Raw genomic sequence first — 22,776 nt, 5'->3', positions numbered from 1 at the left:
CTCACTCACTCACTCACTCACTCACTTATTCGCTCACTCACTCACTCATTCACTCATTTGCTCACATATACAACTTAAAATAAGAATTCACAGACTGTCATCCTTGGAGCTGTCATAGGTATTAACTGCGTGTGCTCAGAGAATCCCAAAGTTTTGGTGAATTTTCCTGCCAGGGGGAGGTGAGAGGCATAATTTGGACCTACGTAAGTGTAAGTGGCTCCAGTGTGGGCCATCATTGGCGTGCCTCTATACTTTATCAGAACCTGCAGTATTGGTTCCTCATCAGCTTGTTTTGTGATTGCTACAAGCTGACCCTCCCCCTGTGGATTCTCTGGGCACCCCCAGTATCCCTAACCTATAAAGGGACCCTGCTGTCCCTGGTTGTAGCTCCCTTGATCTTGCCTCCCCTGATTACCGTTGCCCTGTCCTTGCTGTGGTGGAAAAGGGTTAATCAAACAATGTTTCTTAATATGTCCTTCCTGGTTGCACCCAAAACATATTAAAGGACCTCTGCGTTGTCCTTGGGATCCTGGTTGTTGATTGTTTCTAAACTGTCCTCGGGGCCCCTGATTCTGTCTATTTTTATTTGTGGGGTTCCCATAATTATGGATGTGTACATGTGTAACAGGTGGAGTAGGTGACAGTTGGCTTTGAGGCTGTTCTACTGGAAGAGAAAATGCCAATCGTGGATATTGGTTTTGAAGTGCGCCCTGCTGGGCGGCTTGCGATATTACAGCAGCTGGTTCTAAAACACCTGCCTGTCTCTTCTTATCTCTTTCCTTCCTTGTGAGATCTTCCAGCTGAAGCTGATATAGCTTCCTCTGGAGCTCTTTGCTTTTTTCCTGTATTCTTTGTTTATTCTGACGATATTCATCCACTGCATGAACTAAATGGTCATTAAAATCTCTATGAGATCCTGATGTAGACAGTCCAACCACATCCTCTAGCTTGGCTTTGATTGAGCTAGGTAGAATCTCTATCACAGAGTTTCTGAACATGACCGAAAACACAGGATGGATCTCAGGATTCTCATTCGTCTCCAAGCGCCATCTGTCCACTTGGGCCTGGAGGTAGGATGCAGGATTCTCTGTGTCGTTGATAGGGAGACCTCATGTTTTTATGATCGATATGGGTCGGAAACTCCCTTCTGAGTGTGGCCCACATCGCCACTCTGTAGCGATCAAGTGAAAGCCCATCGAGCATTGCGTCCATTATATCCAACCCTCCATTCCTCAGTACAGACTCCATTTTAGATAACCCCAATACTCTTGCTAACAGAGCTTTCAGGTCCCCCACTGCCATTAGCTTTCCCACTGTGAGTTCCTCAAATGTTCTAATCCATTTAGACGCCCCGTTATGTATGTTAGGGAGTTTAGCAATGACTCCCTCCAATTCCTGTGAACCCCACGGTTGATGATGGACCTGTTGTCCTTCGACTAGAATAGGATAGTTCCCTGGAGAAGTTTCGGGTGCCCTTTTCCCCCTTTTTGATTTCCTTAGTTTCTCATCTAACTCGAGTGGTGTGGGGCTTAGTACTGCTGTACTGCAGCCAGGCTCCTCTGCCCCTTGTGTCCCAGACCACTCCTCCTTTCTTTTGTTCCGCTTCTTTAATTTCCTTTTAGCATTCTTAGTAATGTGTTTTACACATGGTTGTGATGACCCTTCACCAACATGCTCAATGTCATCCTCCTCCTCTCCTTCATTCTCGTTTTCACCCTCACTACAACAAATGTCAGCATTGTTACACTCTTCCTTTGTGATTATTTTTCTGGCCACTCGTTGTAATGAGCGCCACCTCTCTCCCTCCTCTTCGAACAAAGCTAGCACTAACCTTTCCCTGTCCTTCTTCGCTAAGGCCGTTTTTCCACTTCTGTTATCTATGTAACTCCTTATTACTACCTCCATGTCCCGATACATTGTTGGATCAAAAGTCCCTCCCATGGGCCATATAGTACCTGCTACTTCTGTCCTTTCTTCCCAATTCTCAGAGATCTTTTTCATCTCACCTTTGAGCAATAGACGGTCTCTACTCAAAATCTCTACCGCTGTTGGTGCCATTTTTAATTATTACTTTATTACTTTATTTATCTATTCTGAAGTACACTATTTATTAATACAATTTATTTGAGTTTATTCTGCTAGTTATTTTCTATACTTTATTATCTCTAAGCTACAAACGTGAACTCCTCCCCGGCGCTCGTCTCCCTCCCTGCTTTGCAGGCTCCTGCTCGTCCCCTGTGTGATTGCTCGTGCACGTGCAGTTAGTCAGCGCGGCGATGTCAAAGAAGATTACACATTTATTCAATACTTCAACAAATTAACTATTCTCTATCCGTCTAATTTATTTATGATTATCAACTAATTTAAACAAATTAACTATTCTCTGTCCGCCTAATTTATTTATGACAGAATCAACAACAACAAAAAATGAACCGGGTCGTAAAAACCTCCGAGGTAACTTAATCCTAACACGACTTAAATACAGACAATAAGCCGGTTCATACAATTTCTTTATCTTATATTGAAAAATGTCCGAATTGTTTGTAATTAATTACAAATAAAAAGTTGACCGAGCGTAGAAACTGGCCTTTTGATTAAAATATGAACGGTCGGATGGCACTCCAAACAACAAGCCTATTCTTCCAAAACAATGGCTGAACACATAACACTCGACCAGATCACGAACAAACAAGAGACTCCTCAAAATACCAACTCAAACGGTACTCCAATAAAGAAACGTATCTATTCAAAAGCGCGAGAGTCTGCTTTCTCAGAAGATGCCAACATCGGAACTAGAAATTCACCAGTCGACATCCCAAGCAAACCTCTAAAATAAAAATGAATTCATCAACGGCAATGAATTCCAACAGACAAGAAACTTCTCAAAATACCAACTCAAACGGTACCCCAATCAAGAGACTTATCTATTCAAAAGCGCGAGAGTCTGCTTTCTCAGAAAATGCCAACATCGGAACTAGAAATTCACCAGTTGACATCCCAAGCAAACCTCTAAAATAAAAATGAATTCATCGACGGCAATGAATTTCAACCCAACTTTCTGGGATACACTTAGTCATCCAACAGGTAGGCCCACTTTAACCGACCTGCGGACCTGTACTGTCCTATTGGAACTTTCCCACTAATTCGATCCTCTAGAATACAGCCACAGGACTTTATGATAGGTCTATTTGACCAAAACCAAATAACAACAACTCGTATCAAAATAGGGAGCCACAAAGCGTTTGGTCATTTAGAACCACAGAACGCCTTATGGCATATGTGCGCGCGCACGTCAATCTCTCCCGGAGCCCCCGTATCTCTCACTCGCTCATTTATCTATAATTTCGGTTCGTTTGATCGAAGAGACACTTTACCTGCTGCTCGGCGTTCAGACGGGGCAAGAACAGATCAAACGACTCTATCCTATATATGGCAAGACAACTTACCCTTGAGCTCTGGTCGTATGATCCGTTCGCGTCCCGTCCTCTGGCCCGGCAGCTGGCGAGTCCCTATTTCCTCCTGTTCGCGACGCCAAATATGTCGGAGATTAATCGAGATTTAAAACACTTAGACTAATTTAAGAGAGAGTGTAAAAGAAATCGAGGGGTCCGGAGCAAGAATTGACAAAAGACTTTATCGTGCAGCAAAACAACAACGACAACAGCCTGAGTGGGTTTGCAAAGTCACTGGCCCCACATCGGGCTGCAGCCTCACTTATACACGTATAGGAATTTCTTTGTTTACAATGGAGTCACAATGGGGTTTCCGCCCGTCAATCTTCGTCACAGCATGTTATCAACTGCCCAGTTCAGTGGTCTGCATGGATCAACCTCATTAGCCAAGATGACCCAAGGCTAAAAAGGCTGAGGTCAACTTTAGCTTGACCCAAGGCTGAAAGGGCTTGGACCAACTTAGCTTCCCCCCAGTTCCCTATACATTCCTGTGCACCATCTGTTCTGAATCCAGATTCTGCAAACACAATGCTTTCCACTATTTAAAATATAAAACCTATTAATAATCATGGTTTATCATAGAATATACTCACTAATTTCTACCACACCACGTTCATACATTGAATGTAATATTACTCTCTTTCTTGCTTGTGCAGATGCTGTATATGTACACCGATTTCTGATGGCCATGATTTGATTTATTTTCCAAAGGTATGTGGCTCCATAATGTAAATAGGTTGTAAATAAAGTGCTGTAACTGACTACAGTTATGCCCATTCATGGGAAGTTGAATGTTTTGTATGTATTTTCTATTACTAGTAATCGGTCAGAAAAGCCGTTGCTTTTGATCTGATGCTGTATATGTACACCGATTTCTGATGGCCATGATTTGATTTATTTTCCAAAGGAAAATAAAGGAAAGAAAATTCAACAGTTCCGCCTCCGTCTCCCTGATGCTTGACCATCGTTACACATGACATGCGTAAAATTTTAAAATACCCCCTGAAATCTCCAATAAAGACATTTTAATACAGCATACAATTATGCTACCCATATTCTTATGTGTCAGGTAGCGTATTTCATCTGTAGACCAACTGCCTCTATCAAACGATGCTCCCACTACAGAATCACGTTATTGTACACCACTAACCCCATGTACACTGTAAGAATATGGGGAGCATAATTTGATACTGTATTATTATAACGTCTTTATTGGAGATTTCAGGGGTAGGCCTACAGTATGTGTATTTTACACCAATACCACAACGCGGAATCCATAGCGTAATCATGCGCATGCGCAGAACAGACCAGGAAGCACAATATGATAGGTAGCAGAAATTGGCAGAACACCCTGCTTGACGGAGTAAAAGAAGACATGGCGAGGAACGGAAAGCTACGGTGTGTAGATATCCTTTGCTTAGACAAAGCTGTTTTTTCGCGCCTTGTAGTGCTAGCACTACCATTGCAAGCTCGTGCAACAGCATTATAGTTAAAACAAATAAATGCAACGTTACGACTGCACGCGACAGAGGCGGGTGCCTCTGCCTCTTTGTTGATTCCCGCCCGATTTCGTCGATATTAGCAAGTTGTGGTCATTGCACATCCAAAAGGCAAGCAAAATTAATGCCATCTTAAAACTGTTGAAGCCCGTTAAATCATAATTTACCCTGAATGACAGGATAAATGTGACATCAAGTTACAGAGGCTACAGCTGGCTCACAATAGCATTTTATAGCAATGCCGATAGCCCCATCGGCCTGTTAACTTGGCTAAGTAGCCTGCTAAAGTTTACACTATTCTTGCTGTCTTCATTATACTTCGTGGTGTTGACTTAAACAATTGCTAGACTTGAGTATTAAGTGTAATTTGCCTCTGCCTATAAGCACATATCATTTGAGTAACATTAGTGTTTAACTAGCTAGTTCATTAGCTATTAGCACCGCCTAGCTAACGCCTGGATATCGTTGTCATGGTAGTACTATAGCTTATTTAAGATTTTGCGAATGTTATCGTTATCAGAATGGTCTATACTACTAACATTAAAAATATAAACATTGGAAATAAATAGCTACTTCAAATGAACTTACCTTACCTAATAATTCTAGTAATAATATATTTTCGAAATTCTTCTGTATTCTATCTCTTTTCTCTCCTGTCTCAAAACCCACAAAGACAAATTTGGAAGTACAGGGTATTTAACCGTCTTTATTGCACGAGACCTCTAACTTTGGAAGTACTGGGTTTAACTGTCTTTATCGCACGAGACCTTTAATGCCTGGTTCTATAAACGCCATCACATTCGCAGGGGGGCGTATGGCCCCCTTGTCAGCGGTACTTTTTGCACAACTCATAATTTGTTGTGTAATCTACGGCTGTTCAAACAGCAATACAAAATCATCACTTCGTTTTTATGGCATACCAACCAACAGTGAGTTAACGGGAAGGGACAGAAACTGAGGATTTGAGCCAGCGTTTCAACCTTGTTTCTGTTCCAGTGTTCCTTTTGCGTCACGTTGTGTGATGATATAATATACAAACCCAAGTATTTGGGTTTATAATACAGTAGGCCTATATAATAAATGATGGGGTCCTTCAGATGAGATTTAAAAGTATCGAGATATATATGGTATATTGTGAAAAAGAAATCCCTCATCGCACAGCCCTACCAACATGTGCCCTTCTGTGGATTAATTGGTTGTAAAACAGGGAACGAAAAAGCTTGAACTGATAGCAAGATCCAGTATGAAATTAAAGTTTTAATTTCAGACATGTTAGATATCAGCCTTTAAGGCATTCTGTTATTCAATTTCATTTTAGTTCAATTGCAATGTACTGTGTAAATGCAAAAAAACAAATACAAATATTAAAATAAAACGTTGACATTGAGATTCTTATTTCATGGTGTCATAAATTATAACGATAGAATTACAACAAAACAACAAACTGTAAAAGAAAGTGTGGAAATGGCGCCATCGAAAATCTTTTTTTCTTTTTTCAATTTTTTTTTTTTTTTAAAGCAAAATAAGATTTAGGTAAACATAGACATCGAAAAGGAAAGCTTGCATTAACAATGATTGGTCTCCTCTTTGCCAAGTATTGCAGAGGGCAGTATGGAGATTACTTGGTCCCTTCTCACATCTTGTGCAGCTGTGAGCTACAGGTGTAAAATCAAGACCGATTTGGTCAAACTCAGTAAACTAGACACAATTGTTCTTGTATAGCTGTCCTCACACACTTTTTCATTTCGCTTGATATGTTATTCAACTGCTCCTCGTGTGTGTGTGTGTGTGTGTGTGTGTGTGTGTGTGTGTGTGTGTGTGTGTGTGTGTGTGTGTGTGTGTGTGTGTGTGTGTGTGTGTGTGTGTGTGTGTGTTTGAACAGAAAGTATTAAATTAGTACCTTTTTCCAGGGACGGAACTGAAGACGCTGGGATCCACCATTTAAGAGACATCCGGAATCAACAGAACATCTTCACAACCCTGACTCGGCAGCGACAGTTGAGCCAGCCTCTCTGCAGCTTAAGGACAACTTCAGCTTGATCGAAAACTGGGGGGCAATTCGTATAATAATAGGATAATCTGGTATTTTAAGGTTTATTAGTCGGCGGTTTAATTAATGTATCAAAGCAACACAGCACTCGTGATCGTGGGGTGGCTATCTGGGCCACTCGACATCAGAACCTCAATTTTTTAATGCTGTCTAGTGCATTGATTTAACGATGCAGGGTTATTTGAAACAATTTATTAAATAAATATTTATGAGAGGTCATTCCTTCTCCTGATTTTTCTTCCTATTTATGTCTAGTGTACAACCCTACTGTCCACAAGCATCACCCCCCCCCTCCCCATATGGATTTGGAGAATTGTCGCCACGTCCCAGTGGTGGAGGTATCATATATATGAAAGAGGGCATTCAAATATACTACAATGATCAATTAGGAGGCCGAAGCCCTAAAGGAAGTGATGCAATAGGTGAAGTGGCAATTCTTTGCTCTGGGTATTGCCACGCAAGGTGAATGGCGAGGGTCCCGACGCACTTGTCCCAATAAGAGCACTCGCAGAAAGTTCATATGATTGGTGTTTTAATCAGAACAATTCCGGTTTACTCTCTGTTACAGTCCAAAGGATGAGAAATGATAATACATGATATACCTTTACAAGAATACGGGAGTATATGGTCGGAAACTTTTCCGCCTCGCTATCACGCTACCCTCAAACTAAACCCACTATTTATTCAATTAGCCGGTACGCCGGCAAGTCAAGGGGGCGGGGTTACGTGCCACCTGATAAATGACGTAAGCAGGTAGGTGTCAATAAATAAATAACCATTTTCTTTTCCTGGCTTGCAAACTGTGGTCATAACTTAAATGAAAACTAAATCAGAAATCAGAAACCATGAAACCACAAACATGGCTCCTACAATAGGTGACTGGGTCAACAACATTTAAGTTTAGCTTTACTTTGAGGTCTCTTATATATCAAAGGGGGTCTCAAAGGACGCATACGCTTCAACCTGTGGCTCCAGCCCTACAGGAAATGACTCAGCAAGTGCTCCATCTCGTTGCACCTGCACCCAGCGGCTCGCTTGCAAGATTTTGGCCTGAACTTATTCCCAGACCTACACCGTAGCCATCCAACCTGCATATCTGAGAATCAGGCCTCTCTTTAATAATGACAAAAATGTATGAGAGAAATACACATTAACTTTTGTCTTATAAGCGGCGTGGTGCCGGCTCCTTTTGACCTTTTGACCCCAGACTTCTGGGGGAATAGCTGAATCAATTCATTAGTCAATCAGAAGCATGTAAATATCTTCCCGGTGGCGTAAGAGGACGAACAAGGTGTCCTTCAACATCTACGCTTCCAGGCGATTGCAACGGTACCACACATGAGCATATTCGAACATGTTTAATGGTAGTAATTAGCTGTCGAAATTGGAGGCCTTAATCAATAATGAGCAGCTATTGATTTGCTTCCCGATAGAAATTTGTGACAAATGACATGTTATTTAGCATCTACGTTGAGCTGAGTCCAATGACACCAAGCATGACACTCTAGAAAATGGTAACATGTATTTTACGTGGTACACCTAGGTCTAGGACATGATCTCGGTGTAGCAAGAGGGCGAGCTTGATCTCATTGGACTCAGCTTAACGTGTAGATGCTAAATAACATGTAATTTGTCAAAAATCTCCATCGGGAAGCAAATCTATAGCTGGTCATTATTGATAAAGGCCTCCAAAATCGACAGCTAATTACTACCCCGAAACATATTCAAATATGATCATGTGTGGCACTGTTGCAATCGCCTCGAAACGTAGATGTCAAAGGACACCTTGTTTGCCCCGTTACCCCACCGGGAAGATATTTTCATACTTCTAATGGATTGATTCATATTTTAAGGTTCTCGGAGTGAGACTTTAAGCGGCTGCAGCAGAAGTGTTGAGACGAAAGATGATATCAAGACATTTATAGAATATTCCCATTCACATTATGATTCTTCGTCATAACATCCGACCAAACATCCTTTACAGTCACCGAGCGAGGATTATGAAAGTCCAGGCCCCCCCTTCCTGCACTCGGGGTCCGACTGGGCCAAGTTTCGGGCAGGAAGGGCCACCCCTTCAAAGGACACCTTTGAAGGGGTGTGCACGGATACGTATCAATCATCTTGTGACAGATCTTTCACTTCTGTGTTTATTTTTCGGAAATATCGGTTGGGTATAACTGCAATAAAATACTTTAAGCAGGGGAAGTTATCTCCTACATTCACCATTCATAAAATTCCCGCTGCACGCTCGTGCTCTGCCCTGTCTCGGTTGTTACGAAGCGCGAAGCTGCCCCTGCATCTCTGCACGTTAGTTGGCGGGCCGAGCCCCCCCTTCTCGCGTGTGTGTGCGTGCGTGCGTGCGTGCGTGTGTGTGTGCGTGTGTGTGTGTGTGTCCAGTCCTCCCATATTAATGTGTAAACCACATAATAAGTAGTCAACAGAAGACAATGTTTTAATCCCACTTTATATCTCCTTGTTACTTTTAGATGAGAACCCCTGGCCAGCCTTTCAGGTAAATGTCAGCCAACATACAGTTGGTATACACAATTGAAATTCATAATGTTAATCACTATGCAAATGAGAGTATAGCTAATTCATGGTCATTTTTAAGGTGCAGTAATTTCACACTTTTACACAATTCAATTACTGTATGGTATGCATTGGCGTCAGTTTGGTTTGAAATGTGGTGGGGACAGAGACGCAATCTGGAATGCATTTTTAGAAGTGCTGGGGATGCACCTTATTTTTCTTTAGCGCAGGTCATGAAAGGTTCTGAAGACGGGATACCTGTGTAGCTTACTAATCAATAAGATTTTTACAAAAAAATTATGTCTGACACGTTTTATGAAGAAAGCGTTTTCAAAAAGCATTGGACATGATGACCCACAATGTTCTGCTCCATGATGCACTCAATGTTGACGTGACATGACATGAGCTATACCAAAATAAACAAAGAGGGGCTTATTACCTACGTGTTTAAGTTCAGAAGGGGCAAACGTATACACACAGCACTACAAATGTCAAGATCGAAAAAGCTAAAAATAATTTTAGCTGAACGCTTTATATCACATCATGAGCTGGCTGTTCTCAATTCACATCACACTTCCATCCAATCTACATGGCATTCTGACCAAAACCCATGCACTCCCCCCCCCCACACACACACACACAATCATTCCATAATTAAAGCATAGCGAATGACCAAAAGTCACTTTGAGTCAACAAGAGACTGACTCCACCGACTCCACTATCGTAATCTCCACTAGTCTATACCCAACACCGTAAGAACGCTAACACTGGATCATTTAAATTAGGCTACTTGGAGGCTATGGCTAGTAGTACTATTTCAAGTTAAAACAGCTGACCACATGAGGGCAAAAAACGATAGTTATGTTATTATAACTCTAGTTCTATGATTGTAGGCGTAGCCGTCTAGGCTTCGCCTTATGGGCTTGTCCCGTGAAAATTCAAACTATGCACCTATCAGCGTGGGCACCGCCCACATTTCCCACGGTATCGTGTATATAGCGCGGTGAATACCGTCGCTCATCCTCCACGCTTTTCTTTCAGCATTTGGAGGGTACAGCAGGTGGGAAACTAGACGGCTACGCCTACAATCATAGAACTAGAGTTATAATAACATAACTATCGTTCTATTTCATTTAGGCTACGCCGTCTAGGCTTCGCCTTATGGGCCAAGGTGAAGCTGCGAGCGGAGCCCGATCAATGTACTCCTGCTGGACCCCAGTCAAAACGACCTAAGTCACCAGAACACATTAAGACTAAAAAAAGCCAAGGAAGTGTAAAACACAACAGCTTAATAAAAAACTAATTCCTCCTAGATCAAGCAAGGCAATGATCAAGGGAGAAAAAAGTGAGTCTGTAAAGACTCCGGCTCTAATCCGTGCTTCATGGAACCCATGAAAAGGAAAAGAAAAACCAGAACAACACGGTTTCCATTAGGTCCGCTACTACCGGGGGCGGAGCCACAGAATCCGGCTCTCCAATAAGGGGACTCTCTCGGCCGTTTTTAGAAGAAAAAACGGCGGGAGTGCCACACTGGCAAACAAAGCCACCTGACAATTGGCGAGCCAATAGAAAAACCTCCCTAGCCTGTTTTTCATTTGAAAAAAGGTGGGAGAGTGAGACTGGTAATCAAGTCCAACTCGCCAGCCGGCGAGAGGAAATTCAACCACGCCGCTTTAAAGAACATGTCTATATTCTTAAGCCGTAAAAGGGGTCCCGGACTCTAGCACAGAGTTGCAGAGTGAGCCCCTGGACATGTCTAACATGTACAAATGGACAAAGGGGCCGGGGGAAGACCAAGACGCAGCCGCGCAGATGTCTTCCACCGAAACGCCCTTGAGTAGAGCCGTTGAAGCGGCCACGCCTCGTGTGGAGTGAGCTTTAACGCCCAACGGTGGCGCCAAGCGCTGCCGAGAGTAGGCTAAGCAAACACCCTCACATACCCAGCGAGAAAACCGCTGCTTAGAGAGAGCGCGGCCCCTGCTAGCGTCGCTATAACACACAAACAACTGTTGTGTGGAGCGGAACGCGGCCGAGCGATTCACGTACATAGCCAACGCCCGAACCGGGCATAGGAGATGCAACTCCGCCTCCGCCTCATCAGAATGAGGCGGGGGGTGAAAAGCCTTGAGCACAATATCCCTCGACCGAAAATAACTATTAATGTTCTTCGGGAGGAACGCAGGATTAGGTCTGAGCAACGCAAAGGAGCTGTCCTCGTTTAGCAACAAGCAACTCGGGCTGACAGACAGAGCTGTTAGCTCACCGGCCCGCTTGGCAGAAACCAAGGCCAACAAGAGTGCCGTCTCAAATGACAAGGCATCCAAAGGGGCCTGAGAAAGAGGCTCAAAAGGATCCCTGGACAATCCGCGCAACACGGTGGGGAGATCCCAGCGTGGTGTAAGCACGCGTGAAAACAGGCCTAACCCGTCTAGCCCCACGCAAGAATCTGTTGACCAGTGGATGGCTGAAGATCGGTCCACCATCACAGCCTGCATGGCCAGCCGAAACGGCTGCCGCATAGACCTTGATAGTGGAGAAGGCCTTTTTCCAATGAGTTTTGCAGAAACGAAAGCACGCTTCCCACCTCGCATTGAGATGGGACAGCGTGGTTCCTCTCACACCAATTAGAGAAAGGCGCACCACTTCGCCGCATAGAGGGAAGAAGTAGAAGGCGCACGAGCGCTCTGAATAGTGTTGATAACCGTCTCAGGCAAACCTTTGCCCTGCAGAATCAACCTCTCAGGAGCCAAACCAACAGCCGTCCCGAGACATCGGGCGGGTGGTGCACCGTCCCGTGGGCCTGTGAGAGCGCATCCGGCCTGAACGGTACTGGCCACGGCGCTGACCGCAAGAGCGCGGCCAGCTCTGGAAATCACAGAGCTGAACGGTTCTCCGGGGCCACTAATATCAGGGACAGACTCTCCTGTCTGACCCGTTCCAGAAGAGGAAGGATCAGCTGGAGCGGGGGAAACGCATACAAGAGAGCCCGCGGCCAAGGTGTGTGTGCCAACGCATCTCATCCCAACGGGGGAAGATCCCGAGGGCTGAGGGAGAACCAACACCTGCAGTGCGTGTTCTCCCTGGACGCGAAGAGGTCCACCTGTGCTGTCCCGAACTTCCGCCAGATCAGTCTGACAATGTCGGGATGTAACCGCCACTCGTCTCGGCGGGGACCGCCTCGAGACATGAGGTCCGCCCCAAAGTTCTGAGCGCCCGCGATATGCAGGGCTCTCAGACTGAGGAGATACTGATGAGCCCAAAGCCAGAGCTCGACCGCCTTTCGGTGGAGAGCAGGGGAGCGGCCGCGCACCAGGTGAAAGAAATGCAACAGCATTTTCCTTACAGCGTCGAGCTCCAACACATTTAAGTTTGCTGTAGTGGGTGTGCGCCTCTCGTCCCCGACCGAGTGAGAGAGGCACGTTCCTCCCCAACCCGTCAATGAGGCGTCCGTGAAGACCACTACGTAGGACGCCACCCTGCCCAGGGGAACACCCCTGAGAAGGGCGGAGGGTCTTTTCCAATATTCCAGGTCTGGCGACACCGAACGGGAAACAAGGAGCACCCTGAGCTTGTGTCGCCTGGAGTCTAACCGTTGGCGAGCAAACCACCGCTGGAGTCTGCGCATAAAAAGCAGACCCAGGGGGACCACGGGGTGGGCAGCTGCCATCAGCCCTAACAGGCGCATGGTGGACAGTGCGGTCACGTTTCTGCGAACGCGAAAACGAGAGAGCGTCGACAGGATGGCGTCTCGCCGAGGAGGCGAAAGCATTGCAGTCATGGTGGCTGAGTCTAGGCAAAGCCCCAAGTAGACTGTCTGCCGGCTGGGGAGCGGGGAGCTCTTCTCCCAGTTGATGGCAAAACCCAGGAAGGCGAGATGGTTTATCAACAACATGGTGTCCCTTCTCGCGGTCTCTTCTGAGTTGCTCAGAAGAAGCAGGTCATCTAGGTAGAAGAGAATCCTCTTTTCCTGACGCCTGAGCGGTTCCAACGCCGTCTCCACACACTTCGAGAAGGTGCGCGGAGCCAGGGAATAGCCAAACGGCAGACACTGGTACTCGTATGCTATCCCCATAAAGGCAAAGCGGAGAAACTTCCTGTGCGCCTGCCGAACACGGACGTGGAAGTAATCATCCTTGAGATCCAGGGATGTGAACCAATCGCCCTCTCTCACACACCGGAACAACGCTCCGACAGTGAGCATTCTGAACTTCCTCGTGGCAACGGATCTGTTGAACACGCGAAGATCCAGAATAGGTCTCTTTTCCCCTGGCTTCTTGGAAACCAGGAAGTAGCGGGAATAAAACCCTAGGTGCGACTCGTGGGGGGGAACGACAGTGATGGCCCCCTTTACCAAGAGACGTGTCACCTCTGCTGCCAGAGCCCTGCTCGCAGCCGGGTCCCGTAGCGTGGTCTCCACCAACCCCATAAAGGGTGGGGGACGACGCTTGAACTGTATGGGATGGCCCCATCTTAACGTGGTGTCCAACCACGATGGCAGAACGCACCGCTCTTGCCAACACGCATAGCGGTCGGAGAGAAGCGAGCCGACAGCTGAGGAAGACCGTCCAGGAATAACCCGTATTCCTCTGCCCCTACCGCCTCCACACTGCGTGTGAGCCAAGGGGGGCTTCCCATGAAAGGGAGGAGGCTCAGCGAGCGTAGGAGACGTACCAGATCCAGCCGCTGTAAAAACAACGAGCTGTCTAGACGTCGCGCTCGTGCCCGCTGAACAGGGAGCGAGCCGTCCGGCCGCCGCACCTGTGCGCATGCGCTGTCCGCAGGCTGTAGCCACAGCGCGCGGACCCGTCTCCTCACCTATAATGTGGGGAACTGGGAGACCGGTACAAGCGGCCGTATCCACGGGCTCGTGCAACGAGTCTCTGATCCGTCCACGAGGCTCCAAGGGACGCCGCTTCTTAGAAGCAGGTGAACCAGAGGCCATGTGAACACGCAATCCGACCGCCACCCTACAGCCACAGGGCTGAGAGGGGGGAAGAGGCAACATGGAGGAACGCACCACAAGCGTAGGACGCAGGTGGCCTGAGGAATATCGCTCTTTAGGTACCATGTAGCCTACCGCTGTTCGGCCGAACGGTCTTTACTTTTTTTTTTTTTAATAGGGAAAGAAAAAGTAGGAGCAAGCTTCCGGAACTTACCGGTCCGTGGCGCTGCTCTACCCGGCTGCTGCGGCACCGGGGCTGGAGTCGGAGGCGGCCCCCTGGAACGCTGGGACCGGCCTGGACCCCGCCCACAAGGGGTCGTGAGAATCGCCCCGAACCGGGAACGATACTCACGGACTGACTGCTGGTGCGCGAGCACCTCGGAGAACCGGGGACCAAATAGGCCATCAGCCGCTAGTGGACCCTGGACGAGGCTGGACCGCTCTCGTTCCTGCACCGCAGTGTGGGAGAGCCATATGACCCTTTGAATCATGGTAGCCCACGCCATATGCCGGCCGGCCGAAACGGCTATCGGCTGGCATAGCTGGAGGATGGCGCTGGAAAAAGCGGGAAACCGCCAGCCATCTCGCGGCTTCCTCCGGGCCGTAGGCCTCCCTGTCAGCAAACAAGGAGACCATGGCAGAGGAGAGCAGGGCGATGTTGTTGACCGCCGCCGCGGATTGCCGGCCTAACGTCCGTTAGGCCGACAATCTGCTTCTGGAGGCGGTCGGGGGGCAGCGGCTTTTCGTTAGGGCGCCATCCGGCGCCCGGACAGAGAAGCGCTGCCAGTGGAGGCTCCAGGCGAGGGATCCCCCTCGCTTACCGGAGCCTTCAGGGTAGAAGGGTCCCAACCTGCAGCAGTAAACAAGTGCTGCACAGGCGGGAACAAGGGGTAACCCGCCGGGAAGCAGATGGGGTGCGAAAGGACTCGCCCTGCATATCGTCAGATACGGGGGCAAGAGGCGGGGCCGGCATGGGAAACCCTTTGATGGCCGCCGCCTCACCCATGATCTCCCCGCGACGGTGGCGGTTGTAACCCGAGAGCGGGAAAAAACAGACGCCGAGTCGCCGTCCATGGAGGCGTCGTCGTCGGCGTCGATGATGCCATCGCTTCAGGTCCACCGCAGGGGAAAAGAAGAGATGCCTGGAGAGGATCCCCTCTTCAGGCAGCTCCCGGCAGGCGACACAGGAGACGGGGGCCGCCATAGCAGCCTCGGCGTGGTCGGTGCCGAGGCACACAGAGCACGCCAAGTGCCCGTCACCCGGTGCCAGGGAGGCGGGACAGGAGGCGCATAGGAGTCCTGAAAAGGACCTAGCTCCAGGAGCACTCTCAGGTGGCCCTGAAAAGGGGCCGTTTGTCCGCGGCCTCGCCCGAGCCGCTGCCACCGGCTCGGGAGATCCGTGTTTAAGTCTTCATCTTCTTCTTAATAGTAGTTCTCAATTTCTCGCTGATAAGCACAAGTGCTGAAAGAAAAGGGAGAATGAGCGACGGTATTCACCGCGCTATATACACGATACCGTGGGAAATGTGGGCGGTGCCCACGCTGATAGGTGCATAGTTTAACCCGACATGAAATAGAAAACAAAAGATCTCGCCAAAGTACCAGCAAATCTTAAGCAATAAATATCGCATCTTACCTTTATTAACGTGCCAGTGGTCTGCAGATGTATCCTGCGGTGTAGCCTGCGTGCCTGCTGCCTAACCACATCCATTTAGTTCAACAGGTTTTCGCTCTGACACTGTCCATCCATGGTACTAGCGGTCTGGTGCTTTTTACCTATGTATTAGGGATGGGCGTGAGGAATCTATTACTCGAGTACTCCTCGTTACAAATGAACTCGGTTGGTGGACAGGCAAACTCGAGTTTGCATATACACACACAAACAAAGTTTTCTGAAGCAAATTTATCAATTTTCTGTCGGCGCCACTAACGCATGCCGTGGGCACAAAGCAAATGAAATGTATCCATTTCTGTGTGGCGCGTTCCGTGCCGTGTGGAGGCACGCCAGAATTCAAAAAGTTAAGAGATGGCGGTTAAAGCAAAGCGCAACGAAGAATTGAAATACTTGAAATAGGAGATCATAAGGTGAAATGTAAAATATGTCAAGCGAAATCGAGCTACCAGAAAGTACTATGCGGCAAATGCTCCTGAAACACAACGGTGAGTTCGGGAAATCAGGCCCGCAGCAGCCAAGTGTGCCGGCTATTTTCACCGCCGCAAGACGCAGCTGAAATCCCGGCCGTGTAGAGAAGATCACAACGCTGAGTATTTCCATAGTCCATTTGCTGCCGTTTTATTTGCAGCTTTAAATTATTTGCAATGGTTAGGCTACTTGTTTCGTTTTTATTTATTTTTTAACTGTTACAGGCCTTGGTTCGACATTTAAATTGTGGGACGCATATTTATTTTTGTAAGGAAAATGTGTTTTGAACGTTTGCAAAAATAAATAATGAATACTCTGATAACTCTGACTGTTTTGATGGAGAATAAGCATTACATGTTTGGTTGGTAATATTGCCGTTCATCACAGGCCTATTCCTGCTGCAGATGCGTTGCATTCTAAAAATAGATTTGTTTAAACAAGTACTCGATTGATCCTCGAGGAATTCCTTCAATCACTCGAGTTTGGAATTTACTACTCGTGCCCATCCCTATGTATTCAGGCTAAAATGTATTGACTGTCTGATGCCTCATCATTGCATACCAGCCATAGAGTATTGGTTTTAATATCTCATTCATTGTCCAAGTCAGGCTGGCACCTCATACAAAAATAATCCACAACTACGGTGCCGCAGAGGGGACATCTAGTCACGACTGAAAAAAGACGAGATAGCGATACAACCAGAGCCCGACATTCTCTGATCCTACCTAGTTAATTATACAGCAAAATGTCAAGAAGGAGTGGACAAGACATCAGAGCTTTTTTTAAAGCCAAGCAAAGAAGCTGACATGCACAGTATGTGTGCTAGTGTCTCATGAGCTCAGCTAAATTAATATTTATTCTAGAAATATATTGTAATTCTTGAGTTTTTTTTAGCTAGCTAGCCTCTACCAGCGCGACACACTGTTGGCTAGCATGCCTAGTGCTACTGGAGTGTTTTGCCCTATGTGCTTTAACGTTTAGCTTTCCTATTTAAATTAATTTTGAATTTACAACAGTATGAATGATTTATTTTATTTTCACTTCAATGACGTTTCGTTAGCAGTTTTCAGACTCCCCACTAGATGGTCGTAAATCATCCATATTATTTGTACCAAGTAACAACCATGGTACCAGGCAACCGCACACTCCAAACCAATATTTTGTCAAAAACCAATTACAATATTGATAACATATACCACAACCAACATACCGTCATGGTGGTCATATCATTACAAAAAAGGTTACAAGACTTTTGTTTGCACACCACATAAATCTCATAAAATAGAGGGCATAATCAATTGAGTTAACACATTTTTATTTATTTATAAGGAACAGGAACCAAGTGCATCAGAGCTCAATGAAAGGCAGGAACTGGTAGATGGCAATGAAGAGGTGAGTTGGCAGAAACAAGTTCCTAAAAGGAGAAAACACTGCATTTTAAAATAAATAAATAAGACAGAGCTAAATCAATTAAGTTATCAATCTTCTGTCTTTGTTTACATTTGATCAGGGAGAGGAACTAAGTCAATCAGAAGTTAGTGAAGCTAATGTTGGCTATAGCTTCAACGTCAATGATAGAACTTAGAAACTATCAAGATAAATCGTTCGCTGCCCTCGGTCAAACTATACGACAAAGGAGTTTGTACAGATTGTCATCATCATGAATAAATATAGATACGTTACGTTAGGCCTACCTCCTCCGGACCTCCTCTCCTCAAATGCATGAGGCTGCAACCGCAGCAGATAGTCCATGGAAGTGCGCAGCAAGCAGTCAGGTTCAGATTACACAGAGAAGGAGCCGCCCACCGTACCACCCAGCCCTCCCCCATTCTAGAACTATTCAAATGTTATAATTGTTGCAAATTGTTGACGGCTGTGTGCCGTATCCAGATAGACTTTTTGTGGATTGGTTCGCATCTGTCTCGCGCTATTAACATTCATTTTTAAAAAACTGCATTCCAATATATATATATATTTTTTTTTTCTGGTGGGGACAAACTGAGTCTTTACGAAAACTGGTGGGGACACGTCCCCGGCGTCCCCGGCGTAATCGACGCCTATGATGGTATGTTAGATAACAACAGTAAGAGCTCAAATTAGAGCAATTGAAAGAGTGAAACATTAGTCTCCTGTCATCTCCTTCTCATGCACTGGTTAGCCATGGATGTAAACAGTTCATTAAATTATTTTCAGTAGATTTTGTCCTTGTTTTGCATGTGCTATTGCTACAATAGATATACAAAGGACAACTTGTCATTTTTGTGTTCTATTTGTTCATACTGTTATTAAAACTGATAAACCTACTCAGCTTTCCATGATTATTGATAATCGTTATACTCTTAAATCAGCAGGTTGTAGACCCCTGCGTTGGTGAGTGTGGTGCGACACCCCATAAGCGCCACACACGTACATGTACCGGTCGGACGGGTTTGTACGAGGCTGGGAGGGAATCATCACAGTATACCCACTACAATAAAATCGACTACACCACTGGTTGTACATCTAGTGTACAACCCCATAAATAGGAAGCAAACTCAGGAGAAGGAATGACCTCTCACAAATACTTATTTAATAAATTGTTTCAAATAACCCTGCCTCGTTAAATCATTGAGCTTGGTGTTTTGCTTTCAAAAATAGGTTACAGAAGAAGTCTAAACTGCAGAAAATAAAAACATCCAAGCTGCCTTTTAAGGATACCTTGGAATATCTGTCTATTTTTTAACAATCGGACCCTAGTTTACAACAAAAACAACACAGTTTACGGCAGCTCCTTTGCCGCGTGGTTTTTAGAGCCATGTAAGGATTAGAGGGGCTGGTCGATAGCAACCAGTGACCACCATAGCAACCATGACGGTCAAGTGACTGGATGCAGCCCCGTTGAAAAAAATAGAATACCACCCTCAGGAGATTAATGATATTTAAATGATTATGACCATGAAGTCTTTATTTGCATGGGTTTACATTTCGTTCTGTGTAGCATGGAAAAATCGGAGAAACACTCCCATTCGGAATGCATTGGTTTACATTTCTTTCTTTGGAGCACAGTTATTTTTATTTATTTTCAGTTTTTGAGGAGGTGCTTCAAAGATGCTAATTTTTCTGCAATAATCCAAAATCAAATGGAAAAACCCGTTAGCTTTTTGTCAAGGGAACCCAGGGCGACGCTCACTTCCGGGTTGGCCAACATACGTCATCCCTCCACCACTATACTGTTATAACACATGTTGAAGTTGAATGATAATGAATGAATTTATTCTTTATTCTGCCATAGTATTTATTTATTTATTTAGCAGCGAAATGCAGTGTGTGTGTGTGTGTGTGTGTGTGTGTGTGTGTGTGTGTGTGTGTGTGTGTGTGTGTGTGTGTGTGTGTGTGTGTGTGTGTGTGTATAACACGCTATTTTATGTTGAAATGCGACGTAATCCAGTGTTCACGAAAACGTACACTGTCAACGTATGCTTTTGGCGACTGGGTTGGCTCTCAGATATACGTGATTCTAACAAGATGATATCATTAAAAGTTACATAAAGTAACGGTTTAATAACACAAACGCAGGAAACACGTGAGTTGCTAGTTTAGCGAAAGCAGCGTCCCTAACAACCTGACGTCATTGAAACATGCGAGCGAGCCGATACAATCTTCCTAATAACTATAAAACTAAAGATCAGACACAATCACTGACTGAAGATTATGCAAGTAAAAAGCATATTTCTCGCTAGAAATGTTATTAGAAACACGTTTAACGGTGAATCGGTCCTAAAATATTGCATTTCCCATTCAGATAATAAAGATTAATAAAGATCATACACATTCACTGACTGAAGATTATTCAAGGAAAAAGTAAATTTCTCGCTAGAAATGTCATTAGAAACACGTTTAATGGTGAATCTGTCCTAAAATATTGCATTTCCCATTCAGTTAATGCTGGGTTTTGCGTTTCATATGCACGCAAAATGGACGTATCCGCCCTCCACAGTAGTTAATGCTGGGTTTTGCGTATCCAAACCGTGCGATCTATACGCATATTGGTGAGACTGGGTTGATTATCACAGACAATTTTAAGTAGAAACGGGTGGCCAAAAGCTGTCATATTCTTAGTTATCACAGACAATTTTTAACAATAAATGTTCTGTACGGAGATCCTTAAGGGACAATAGGGAGAACGCTCCCGTACAGAACCTTAGATGGAAGTCGTGCTTAGTGACAAATCACGACAAATACTTCCAATTGATATGCATGAGTTTGAAAATTGTGTTTTTTGACACGAACATTTAGAAAATACGTGTACCTGATCACGTTTCAATAGATTAAATAAGGTGACAGTGTCACCTATTTTCGTGAGCCCGGGATGCCTGTACGCCGGCCATTATCGCCCGATAATGGCCGGCGTTCTATAAATTATCCCTACATAACCAGCAATGACAATGGTTTTATACCCATGATTTAAACGGCATGCAAGCTGCTGGTTTCAGTAACATATCAACCATGTTATTATAATTATGTGGAGACGAATGAAATATTGTTCGTCATAACTATCAAACCAAACATCCTTCACATTCGCCGAACGACGATTATGAAAGTAAAATGCACATTTCTCGCTAAAAATGTTTACATAAACACTTTTAATGGTGTAATGGTGTAATGGTGCTAAAATATCATATTTTCCACCCAGAATAAAAAGTATGTCTGCCATTTTCACAGAAAGATATCCTAAAAACTATCCAATAGGAAAGATGCTCACAGCGTAGACGTAGTGAGGCACCCCCCATGCCGTCGGCAGACACCCCCCATGCCGTCGGCAGAAGACGCCGAAGGGTACCTTTCCCGTCACCGACCGACGGCAAAGGGTACCTTTCCCGTCAGTCACCGACGCTAAAGTGCCTTTGCCAACAGTAGGTATTTGACGTTCTCGGAGTGAGACTGTGTTGCCCTGACATGTGTCAGGGCGGAAGCCCTACCAGAATGGTATCCGTGATGACGATGGTTTCATTTGCAAAGATTGTATTTGAAAAATGTTTCATCACAGATACCATTCTCTTCACTTCTATTTTGTACACACACACACACACACACACACACACACACACACACACACACACACACACACACACACACACACACACACACACACACACACACACACACACCACTGATCTATGCTGTCATTAATATGTTTGTGAATATGTTTGTGTAATGCAGTTTAAATCTTATGTGGCTGTATAACTAAGCAATTGTGTTTTAATTGTGTTTTAAAAGACATTCCTCCAGTCATAGACAACAGTGTGGTAACAGTGCATGGCCTTTTGCCCTCTGGTTTAATTAAAACATGAATTAATTAATTCATGAATTTGTCTGTCACATACACACACACACACACACCCCTGACATCAGTTCACTTATCTGTGATGTTCTTGCTGTTGTTTTAATTGCACTAAGAATTTGTCTGAATACAGCTGAATTTGTTAAATGCTGTTTCAATGCTATGTGGCTGTATAAGCAATTGTTTTTTACATTTAAAATTGATGATAAATTACTATTTCCCTTTTGCAGTTTAACCGGCCCATTTAACCTGAACAGATGGCCCATTTGGTATTGTGTTATTGTACCAAGGGATTTACCAAAAAGTGGCCCAATTTAGCTGATATCACCCCTATGTTTAACATTGCGCATTTTGACCTCTAAGCACGTAAATATGTGCACACTTCTGATGAATGTCGAAATAAGATGATATATGTGTTATCTTTACGGGTCTGGGAGCGGAGAAAGTTTTCGTCGGTTGTGGAGGGGGACGACATCTGGGGAATATGGGGAGCATATTTTGATGCTTGTTTATAACGTCTTTATTTAAGATAGCTGGAGTACTGTATGTGGATAGACCAATCGCCCCTATTAAATAATGCTCCCACTGCAGAATCATATTATTTTAAACCACTACTCACCCTATGTACACTAAGAATATGGGGAGCATATTTTGATGTTTGTTTATAACGTCTTTATTTAAGATAGCAGGAGTACCGTATGTGGATAGACCAATCGTCTCTATCAAATAATGCTCCCACTGCAGAATCACATTATTTTAAACCACCAATCACACTTTTTTCATTGCAGGTTATTGATGGTTACATGCACATCCTTAGATCATCAGGCAAGTGGAAATTATA

The sequence above is a fragment of the Gadus chalcogrammus genome, chromosome 5, assembly GCF_026213295.1.
Source record: "Gadus chalcogrammus isolate NIFS_2021 chromosome 5, NIFS_Gcha_1.0, whole genome shotgun sequence".
Classification (NCBI taxonomy): Eukaryota; Metazoa; Chordata; class Actinopteri; order Gadiformes; family Gadidae; genus Gadus; species Gadus chalcogrammus.
Note: the sequence above shows the minus strand (reverse complement) of the source record.